This window comes from Pseudophryne corroboree, chromosome 3 (genome assembly GCF_028390025.1).
Source record: "Pseudophryne corroboree isolate aPseCor3 chromosome 3, aPseCor3.hap2, whole genome shotgun sequence".
Taxonomy (NCBI): domain Eukaryota; kingdom Metazoa; phylum Chordata; class Amphibia; order Anura; family Myobatrachidae; genus Pseudophryne; species Pseudophryne corroboree.
Window position 1 is genome coordinate 112251063 of NC_086446.1, and position 7500 is coordinate 112258562.

The window sequence follows — 7500 nt, forward strand, 5'->3', positions numbered from 1 at the left end:
ACTTGGATGGGAGACCACCTGGGAATACAAGGTGCTGTAGATATTTTTATACTGCCAACACCGTTCTGTTGATGCATTCCATTTTCAAATGTATTCATTTATGAACCAGTAGTTAGAAGTAGAAAAGTTCAAACAGAAACCACAAAGCTAATCTACAGCCACACCACACTGAATACGCCCAATCTCATCTGATCTTGGAAGCTAAGCAGTGTTGGGCCTGGTTAGTACTTGGATGGGAGACCACCTGGGAATACAAGGTGCTGTAGATATTTTTATACTGCCAACACCGTTCTGTTGATGCATTCCATTTTAAAACGTATTCATTTATGAACCAGTAGTTAGAAGTAGAAAAGTTCTAACAGAAACCAGAAAGTTCATCTACAGCAACACCACACTGGATACGCCCAATCTCATCTGATCTTGTTAGCTAAGCAGTGTTGGGCTTGGTTAGTACTTGGATGGGAGACCACCTGGGAATACAAGGTGCTGTAGATATTTTTATACTGCCAACACCGTTCTGTTGATGCATTCCATTTTCAAACGTATTCATTTATGAACCAGTAGTTAGAAGTAGAAAAGTTCTAACAGAAACCATAAAGCTCATCTACAGCCACACCACACTGAATACGCCCAATCTCATCTGATCTTGGAAGCTAAGCAGTGTTGGGCCTGGTTAGTACTTGGATGGGAGACCACCTGGGAATACGAGGTGCTGTAGATATTTTTTATACTACCAACACCATTCTGTTGATGCATTCCATTTTAAAACGTATTCATTTATGAACCAGTAGTTAGAAGTAGAAAAGTTCTAACAGAAACCAGAAAGTTCATCTACAGCAACACCACACTGGATACGCCCAATCTCATCTGATCTTGTTTGCTAAGCAGTGTTGGGCCTGGTTAGTACTTGGATGGGAGACCACCTGGGCATACAAGGTGCTGTAGATATTTTTATACTGCCAACACCGTTCTGTTGATGCATTCCATTTTCAAATGTATTCATTTATGAACCAGTAGTTAGAAGTAGAAAAGTTCAAACAGAAACCACAAAGCTAATCTACAGCCACACCACACTGGATACGCCCAATCTCATCTGATCTTGGAAGCTAAGCAGTGTTGGGCCTGGTTAGTACTTGGATGGGAGACCACCTGGGAATACAAGGTGCTGTAGATATTTTTATACTGCCAACACCGTTCTGTTGATGCATTCCATTTTCAAACGTATTCATTTATGAACCAGTAGTTAGAAGTAGAAAAGTTCAAACAAAAACCACAAAGCTAATCTACAGCTACACCACACTGGATACGCCCAATCTCATCTGATCTTGAAAGCTAAGCAGTGTTGGGCCTGGTTAGTACTTGGATGGGAGACCACCTGGGAATACAAGGTGCTGTAGATATTTTTATACTGCCAACACCGTTCTGTTGATGCATTCCATTTTCAAACGTATTCATTTATGAACCAGTAGTTAGAAGTAGAAAAGTTCTAACAGAAACCATAAAGCTCATCTACAGCCACACCACACTGAATACGCCCAATCTCATCTGATCTTGGACGCTAAGCAGTGTTGGGCCTGGTTAGTACTTGGATGGGAGACCACCTGGGAATACGAGGTGCTGTAGATATTTTTTATACTACCAACACCATTCTGTTGATGCATTCCATTTTAAAACGTATTCATTTATGAACCAGTAGTTAGAAGTAGAAAAGTTCTAACAGAAACCAGAAAGTTCATCTACAGCAACACCACACTGGATACGCCCAATCTCATCTGATCTTGTTAGCTAAGCAGTGTTGGGCCTGGATAGTACTTGGATGGGAGACCACCTGGGAATACAAGGTGCTGTAGATATTTTTATACTGCCAACACCGTTCTGTTGATGCATTCCATTTTCAAATGTATTCATTTATGAACCAGTAGTTAGAAGTAGAAAAGTTCAAACAGAAACCACAAAGCTAATCTACAGCCACACCACACTGAATACGCCCAATCTCATCTGATCTTGTTAGCTAAGCAGTGTTGGGCCTGGTTAGTACTTGGATGGGAGACCACCTGGGAATACAAGGTGCTGTAGATATTTTTATACTGCCAACGACGTTCTGTTGATGCATTCCATTTTCAAACGTATTCATTTATGAACCAGTAGTTAGAAGTAGAAAAGTTCTAACAGAAACCATAAAGCTCATCTACAGCCACACCACACTGAATACGCCCAATCTCATCTGATCTTGGAAGCTAAGCAGTGTTGGGCCTGGTTAGTACTTGGATGGGAGACCACCTGGGAATACAAGGTGCTGTAGATATTTTTATACTGCCAACACCGTTCTGTTGATGCATTCCATTTTAAAACGTATTCATTTATGAACCAGTAGTTAGAAGTAGAAAAGTTCTAACAGAAACCAGAAAGTTCATCTACAGCAACACCACACTGGATACGCCCAATGTCATCTGATATTGGAAGTTAAGCAGTGTTGGGCCTGGTTAGTACTTGGATGGGAGACCACCTGGGAATACGAGGTGCTGTAGATATTTTTATACTACCAACACCATTCTGTTGATGCATTCCATTTTAAAACGTATTCATTTATGAACCAGTAGTTAGAAGTAGAAAAGTTCTAACAGAAACCAGAAAGTTCATCTACAGCAACACCACACTGGATACGCCCAATCTCATCTGATCTTGTTAGCTAAGCAGTGTTGGGCCTGGTTAGTACTTGGATGGGAGACCACCTGGGAATACAAGGTGCTGTAGATATTTTTATACTGCCAACACCGTTCTGTTGATGCATTCCATTTTAAAACGTATTCATTTATGAACCAGTAGTTAGAAGTAGAAAAGTTCTAACAGAAACCAGAAAGTTCATCTACAGCAACACCACACTGGATACGCCCAATCTCATCTGATCTTGGAAGCTAAGCAGTGTTGGGCCTGGTTAGTACTTGGATGGGAGACCACCTGGGAATACAAGGTGCTGTAGATATTTTTATACTGCCAACACCGTTCTGTTGATGCATTCCATTTTCAAACGTATTCATTTATGAACCGGTAGTTAGAAGTAGAAAAGTTATAACAGAAACCATAAAGCTCATCTACAGCCACACCACACTGAATACGCCCAATCTCATCTGATCTTGGAAGCTAAGCAGTGTTGGGCCTGGTTAGTACTTGGATGGGAGACCACCTGGGAATACGAGGTGCTGTAGATATTTTTATACTACCAACACCATTCTGTTGATGCATTCCATTTTAAAATGTATTCATTTATGAACCAGTAGTTAGAAGTAGAAAAGTTCTAACAGAAACCAGAAAGTTCATCTACAGCAACACCACACTGGATACGCCCAATCTCATTTGATCTTGTTAGCTAAGCAGTGTTGGGCCTGGTTAGTACTTGGATGGGAGACCACCTGGGAATACAAGGTGCTGTAGATATTTTTATACTGCCAACACCGTTCTGTTGATGCATTCCATTTTCAAATGTATTCATTTATGAACCAGTAGTTAGAAGTAGAAAAGTTCAAACAGAAACCACAAAGCTAATCTACAGCCACACCACACTGAATACGCCCAATCTCATCTGATCTTGGAAGCTAAGCAGTGTTGGGCCTGGTTAGTACTTGGATGGGAGACCACCTGGGAATACAAGGTGCTGTAGATATTTTTATACTGCCAACACCGTTCTGTTGATGCATTCCATTTTAAAACGTATTCATTTATGAACCAGTAGTTAGAAGTAGAAAAGTTCTAACAGAAACCAGAAAGTTCATCTACAGCAACACCACACTGGATACGCCCAATCTCATCTGATCTTGTTAGCTAAGCAGTGTTGGGCTTGGTTAGTACTTGGATGGGAGACCACCTGGGAATACAAGGTGCTGTAGATATTTTTATACTGCCAACACCGTTCTGTTGATGCATTCCATTTTCAAACGTATTCATTTATGAACCAGTAGTTAGAAGTAGAAAAGTTCTAACAGAAACCATAAAGCTCATCTACAGCCACACCACACTGAATACGCCCAATCTCATCTGATCTTGGAAGCTAAGCAGTGTTGGGCCTGGTTAGTACTTGGATGGGAGACCACCTGGGAATACGAGGTGCTGTAGATATTTTTTATACTACCAACACCATTCTGTTGATGCATTCCATTTTAAAACGTATTCATTTATGAACCAGTAGTTAGAAGTAGAAAAGTTCTAACAGAAACCAGAAAGTTCATCTACAGCAACACCACACTGGATGCGCCCAATCTCATCTGATCTTGTTAGCTAAGCAGTGTTGGGCCTGGATAGTACTTGGATGGGAGACCACCTGGGAATACAAGGTGCTGTAGATATTTTTATACTGCCAACACCGTTCTGTTGATGCATTCCATTTTCAAATGTATTCATTTATGAACCAGTAGTTAGAAGTAGAAAAGTTCAAACAGAAACCACAAAGCTAATCTACAGCCACACCACACTGAATACGCCCAATCTCATCTGATCTTGGAAGCTAAGCAGTGTTGGGCCTGGTTAGTACTTGGATGGGAGACCACCTGGGAATACAAGGTGCTGTAGATATTTTTATACTGCCAACACCGTTCTGTTGATGCATTCCATTTTAAAACGTATTCATTTATGAACCAGTAGTTAGAAGTAGAAAAGTTCTAACAGAAACCAGAAAGTTCATCTACAGCAACACCACACTGGATACGCCCAATCTCATCTGATCTTGGAAGCTAAGCAGTGTTGGACCTGGTTAGTACTTGGATGGGAGACCACCTGGGAATACGAGGTGCTGTAGATATTTTTATACTACCAACACCATTCTGTTGATGCATTCCATTTTAAAACGTATTCATTTATGAACCAGTAGTTAGAAGTAGAAAAGTTCTAACAGAAACCAGAAAGTTCATCTACAGCAACACCACACTGGATACGCCCAATCTCATCTGATCTTGTTAGCTAAGCAGTGTTGGGCCTGGTTAGTACTTGGATGGGAGACCACCTGGGAATACAAGGTGCTGTAGATATTTTTATACTGCCAACACCGTTCTGTTGATGCATTCCATTTTCAAATGTATTCATTTATGAACCAGTAGTTAGAAGTAGAAAAGTTCAAACAGAAACCACAAAGCTAATCTACAGCCACACCACACTGAATACGCCCAATCTCATCTGATCTTGGAAGCTAAGCAGTGTTGGGCCTGGTTAGTACTTGGATGGGAGACCACCTGGGAATACAAGGTGCTGTAGATATTTTTATACTGCCAACACTGTTCTGTTGATGCATTCCATTTTAAAACGTATTCATTTATGAACCAGTAGTTAGAAGTAGAAAAGTTCTAACAGAAACCAGAAAGTTCATCTACAGCAAAACCACACTGGATACGCCCAATCTCATCTGATCTTGGAAGCTAAGCAGTGTTGGGCCTGGTTAGTACTTGGATGGGAGACCACCTGGGAATACAAGGTGCTGTAGATATTTTTATACTGCCAACACCGTTCTGTTGATGCATTCCATTTTCAAACGTATTCATTTATGAACCAGTAGTTAGAAGTAGAAAAGTTCAAACAAAAACCACAAAGCTAATCTACAGCCACACCACACTGGATACGCCCAATCTCATCTGATCTTGGAAGCTAAGCAGTGTTGGGCCTGGTTAGTACTTGGATGGGAGACCACCTGGGAATACAAGGTGCTGTAGATATTTTTATACTACCAACACCGTTCTGTTGATGCATTCACTTTTAAAACGTATTCATTTATGAACCAGTAGTTAGAAGTAGAAAAGTTCTAACAGAAACCAGAAAGTTTATCTACAGCAACACCACACTGGATACGCCCAACCTCATCTGATCTTGCTAGCTAAGCAGTGTTGGGCCTGGTTAGTACTTGGATGGGAGACCACCTGGGAATACAAGGTGCTGTAGATATTTTTATACTGCCAACACCGTTCTGTTGATGCATTCCATTTTCAAATGTATTCATTTATGAACCAGTAGTTAGAAGTAGAAAAGTTCAAACAGAAACCACAAAGCTAATCTACAGCCACACCACACTGAATACGCCCAATCTCATCTGATCTTGGAAGCTAAGCAGTGTTGGGCCTGGTTAGTACTTGGATGGGAGACCACCTGGGAATACGAGGTGCTGTAGATATTTTTATACTACCAACACCATTCTGTTGATGCATTCCATTTTAAAACGTATTCATTTATGAACCAGTAGTTAGAAGTAGAAAAGTTCTAACAGAAACCAGAAAGTTTATCTACAGCAACACCACACTGGATACGCCCAACCTCATCTGATCTTGCTAGCTAAGCAGTGTTGGGCCTGGTTAGTACTTGGATGGGAGACCACCTGGGAATACAAGGTGCTGTAGATATTTTTATACTGCCAACACCGTTCTGTTGATGCATTCCATTTTCAAATGTATTCATTTATGAACCAGTAGTTAGAAGTAGAAAAGTTCAAACAAAAACCCCAAAGCTAATCTACAGCCACACCACACTGGATACGCCCAATCTCATCTGATCTTGGAAGCTAAGCAGTGTTGGGCCTGGTTAGTACTTGGATGGGAGACCACCTGGGAATACAAGGTGCTGTAGATATTTTTATACTGCCAACACCGTTCTGTTGATGCATTCCATTTTAAAACGTATTCATTTATGAACCAGTAGTTAGAAGTAGAAAAGTTCTAACAGAAACCAGAAAGTTCATCTACAGCAACACCACACTGGATACGCCCAATCTCATCTGATCTTGTTAGCTAAGCAGTGTTGGGCCTGGTTAGTACTTGGATGGGAGACCACCTGGGAATACAAGGTGCTGTAGATATTTTTATACTGCCAACACCGTTCTGTTGATGCATTCCATTTTCAAATGTATTCATTTATGAACCAGTAGTTAGAAGTAGAAAAGTTCAAACAAAAACCACAAAGCTAATCTACAGCCACACCACACTGGATACGCCCAAACTCATCTGATCTTGGAAGCTAAGCAGTGTTGGGCCTGGTTAGTACTTGGATGGGAGACCACCTGGGAATATAAGGTGCTGTAGATATTTTTATACTGCCAACACCGTTCTGTTGATGCATTCCATTTTAAAACGTATTCATTTATGAACCAGTAGTTAGAAGTAGAAAAGTTCTAACAGAAACCAGAAAGTTCATCTACAGCAACACCACACTGGATACGCCCAATCTCATCTGATCTTGGAAGCTAAGCAGTGTTGGGCCTGGTTAGTACTTGTATGGGAGACCACCTGGGAATACAAGGTGCTGTAGATATTTTTATACTGCCAACACCGTTCTGTTGATGCATTCCATTTTCAAACGTATTCATTTATGAACCAGTAGTTAGAAGTAGAAAAGTTCTAACAGAAACCACAAAGCTCATCTACAGCCACACCACACTGAATACGCCCAATCTCATCTGATCTTGGAAGTTAAGCAGTGTTGGGCCTGGTTAGTACTTGGATGGGAGACCACCTGGGAATACAAGGTGCTGTA

General features: G+C 40.9%; 26 non-coding genes and 8 pseudogenes across 26 annotated transcripts in view; all 34 read left to right on the forward strand.

The window, feature by feature from the left end:
* LOC134885996 (5S ribosomal RNA) overlaps window positions 1-43 on the forward strand; it is a 119-nt gene extending 76 nt beyond the window's left edge. The window contains exon 1 of the ribosomal RNA XR_010170096.1: window positions 1-43. This exon is cut by the window's left edge and continues 76 nt beyond it. This is a non-coding gene — a ribosomal RNA (5S ribosomal RNA).
* A 107-nt stretch (window positions 44-150) lies between these two features.
* LOC135060305 (5S ribosomal RNA) lies at window positions 151-269 on the forward strand. The gene has a single exon (XR_010246694.1). It is a non-coding gene; the product is annotated as a 5S ribosomal RNA (ribosomal RNA).
* Window positions 270-376: 107 nt separating this feature from the next.
* LOC134889170 (5S ribosomal RNA) lies at window positions 377-495 on the forward strand (annotated as a pseudogene).
* Window positions 496-602: 107 nt separating this feature from the next.
* Window positions 603-721, forward strand: LOC134900106 (5S ribosomal RNA). Its single transcript, XR_010173626.1, has one exon. It is a non-coding gene; the product is annotated as a 5S ribosomal RNA (ribosomal RNA).
* A 108-nt stretch (window positions 722-829) lies between these two features.
* Window positions 830-948, forward strand: LOC134894403 (5S ribosomal RNA; annotated as a pseudogene).
* A 107-nt stretch (window positions 949-1055) lies between these two features.
* LOC135063247 (5S ribosomal RNA) lies at window positions 1056-1174 on the forward strand. Its single transcript, XR_010249581.1, has one exon. It is a non-coding gene; the product is annotated as a 5S ribosomal RNA (ribosomal RNA).
* A 107-nt stretch (window positions 1175-1281) lies between these two features.
* Window positions 1282-1400, forward strand: LOC135065822 (5S ribosomal RNA). Its single transcript, XR_010252092.1, has one exon. It is a non-coding gene; the product is annotated as a 5S ribosomal RNA (ribosomal RNA).
* Window positions 1401-1507: 107 nt separating this feature from the next.
* On the forward strand, window positions 1508-1626 carry LOC135058689 (5S ribosomal RNA). The gene has a single exon (XR_010245115.1). It is a non-coding gene; the product is annotated as a 5S ribosomal RNA (ribosomal RNA).
* Window positions 1627-1734: 108 nt separating this feature from the next.
* On the forward strand, window positions 1735-1853 carry LOC134887482 (5S ribosomal RNA; annotated as a pseudogene).
* Window positions 1854-1960: 107 nt separating this feature from the next.
* LOC135069627 (5S ribosomal RNA) lies at window positions 1961-2079 on the forward strand. Its single transcript, XR_010255805.1, has one exon. It is a non-coding gene; the product is annotated as a 5S ribosomal RNA (ribosomal RNA).
* A 107-nt stretch (window positions 2080-2186) lies between these two features.
* On the forward strand, window positions 2187-2305 carry LOC135060316 (5S ribosomal RNA). The gene has a single exon (XR_010246707.1). It is a non-coding gene; the product is annotated as a 5S ribosomal RNA (ribosomal RNA).
* A 107-nt stretch (window positions 2306-2412) lies between these two features.
* On the forward strand, window positions 2413-2531 carry LOC134890227 (5S ribosomal RNA; annotated as a pseudogene).
* Window positions 2532-2638: 107 nt separating this feature from the next.
* LOC134886756 (5S ribosomal RNA) lies at window positions 2639-2757 on the forward strand. Its single transcript, XR_010170832.1, has one exon. It is a non-coding gene; the product is annotated as a 5S ribosomal RNA (ribosomal RNA).
* A 107-nt stretch (window positions 2758-2864) lies between these two features.
* Window positions 2865-2983, forward strand: LOC135059647 (5S ribosomal RNA). Its single transcript, XR_010246044.1, has one exon. It is a non-coding gene; the product is annotated as a 5S ribosomal RNA (ribosomal RNA).
* Window positions 2984-3090: 107 nt separating this feature from the next.
* On the forward strand, window positions 3091-3209 carry LOC134900118 (5S ribosomal RNA). Its single transcript, XR_010173637.1, has one exon. It is a non-coding gene; the product is annotated as a 5S ribosomal RNA (ribosomal RNA).
* Window positions 3210-3316: 107 nt separating this feature from the next.
* LOC134888229 (5S ribosomal RNA) lies at window positions 3317-3435 on the forward strand (annotated as a pseudogene).
* Window positions 3436-3542: 107 nt separating this feature from the next.
* On the forward strand, window positions 3543-3661 carry LOC135060328 (5S ribosomal RNA). Its single transcript, XR_010246722.1, has one exon. It is a non-coding gene; the product is annotated as a 5S ribosomal RNA (ribosomal RNA).
* Window positions 3662-3768: 107 nt separating this feature from the next.
* Window positions 3769-3887, forward strand: LOC134889171 (5S ribosomal RNA; annotated as a pseudogene).
* A 107-nt stretch (window positions 3888-3994) lies between these two features.
* LOC134900131 (5S ribosomal RNA) lies at window positions 3995-4113 on the forward strand. The gene has a single exon (XR_010173649.1). It is a non-coding gene; the product is annotated as a 5S ribosomal RNA (ribosomal RNA).
* A 108-nt stretch (window positions 4114-4221) lies between these two features.
* On the forward strand, window positions 4222-4340 carry LOC134886308 (5S ribosomal RNA). The gene has a single exon (XR_010170395.1). It is a non-coding gene; the product is annotated as a 5S ribosomal RNA (ribosomal RNA).
* Window positions 4341-4447: 107 nt separating this feature from the next.
* Window positions 4448-4566, forward strand: LOC135060340 (5S ribosomal RNA). Its single transcript, XR_010246734.1, has one exon. It is a non-coding gene; the product is annotated as a 5S ribosomal RNA (ribosomal RNA).
* Window positions 4567-4673: 107 nt separating this feature from the next.
* Window positions 4674-4792, forward strand: LOC135062907 (5S ribosomal RNA). Its single transcript, XR_010249250.1, has one exon. It is a non-coding gene; the product is annotated as a 5S ribosomal RNA (ribosomal RNA).
* A 107-nt stretch (window positions 4793-4899) lies between these two features.
* Window positions 4900-5018, forward strand: LOC134886757 (5S ribosomal RNA). Its single transcript, XR_010170833.1, has one exon. It is a non-coding gene; the product is annotated as a 5S ribosomal RNA (ribosomal RNA).
* Window positions 5019-5125: 107 nt separating this feature from the next.
* On the forward strand, window positions 5126-5244 carry LOC135060351 (5S ribosomal RNA). The gene has a single exon (XR_010246745.1). It is a non-coding gene; the product is annotated as a 5S ribosomal RNA (ribosomal RNA).
* Window positions 5245-5351: 107 nt separating this feature from the next.
* LOC135060320 (5S ribosomal RNA) lies at window positions 5352-5470 on the forward strand. Its single transcript, XR_010246712.1, has one exon. It is a non-coding gene; the product is annotated as a 5S ribosomal RNA (ribosomal RNA).
* Window positions 5471-5577: 107 nt separating this feature from the next.
* LOC135063258 (5S ribosomal RNA) lies at window positions 5578-5696 on the forward strand. The gene has a single exon (XR_010249592.1). It is a non-coding gene; the product is annotated as a 5S ribosomal RNA (ribosomal RNA).
* A 107-nt stretch (window positions 5697-5803) lies between these two features.
* On the forward strand, window positions 5804-5922 carry LOC134891860 (5S ribosomal RNA; annotated as a pseudogene).
* Window positions 5923-6029: 107 nt separating this feature from the next.
* Window positions 6030-6148, forward strand: LOC134900143 (5S ribosomal RNA). The gene has a single exon (XR_010173660.1). It is a non-coding gene; the product is annotated as a 5S ribosomal RNA (ribosomal RNA).
* Window positions 6149-6255: 107 nt separating this feature from the next.
* On the forward strand, window positions 6256-6374 carry LOC134891861 (5S ribosomal RNA; annotated as a pseudogene).
* Window positions 6375-6481: 107 nt separating this feature from the next.
* On the forward strand, window positions 6482-6600 carry LOC135063269 (5S ribosomal RNA). The gene has a single exon (XR_010249603.1). It is a non-coding gene; the product is annotated as a 5S ribosomal RNA (ribosomal RNA).
* A 107-nt stretch (window positions 6601-6707) lies between these two features.
* On the forward strand, window positions 6708-6826 carry LOC134886758 (5S ribosomal RNA). The gene has a single exon (XR_010170834.1). It is a non-coding gene; the product is annotated as a 5S ribosomal RNA (ribosomal RNA).
* A 107-nt stretch (window positions 6827-6933) lies between these two features.
* Window positions 6934-7052, forward strand: LOC135065825 (5S ribosomal RNA). Its single transcript, XR_010252095.1, has one exon. It is a non-coding gene; the product is annotated as a 5S ribosomal RNA (ribosomal RNA).
* A 107-nt stretch (window positions 7053-7159) lies between these two features.
* On the forward strand, window positions 7160-7278 carry LOC135066203 (5S ribosomal RNA). Its single transcript, XR_010252457.1, has one exon. It is a non-coding gene; the product is annotated as a 5S ribosomal RNA (ribosomal RNA).
* A 107-nt stretch (window positions 7279-7385) lies between these two features.
* LOC134891046 (5S ribosomal RNA) overlaps window positions 7386-7500 on the forward strand; it is a 119-nt gene continuing 4 nt past the window's right edge. The window contains exon 1 of the ribosomal RNA XR_010171421.1: window positions 7386-7500. This exon is cut by the window's right edge and continues 4 nt beyond it. This is a non-coding gene — a ribosomal RNA (5S ribosomal RNA).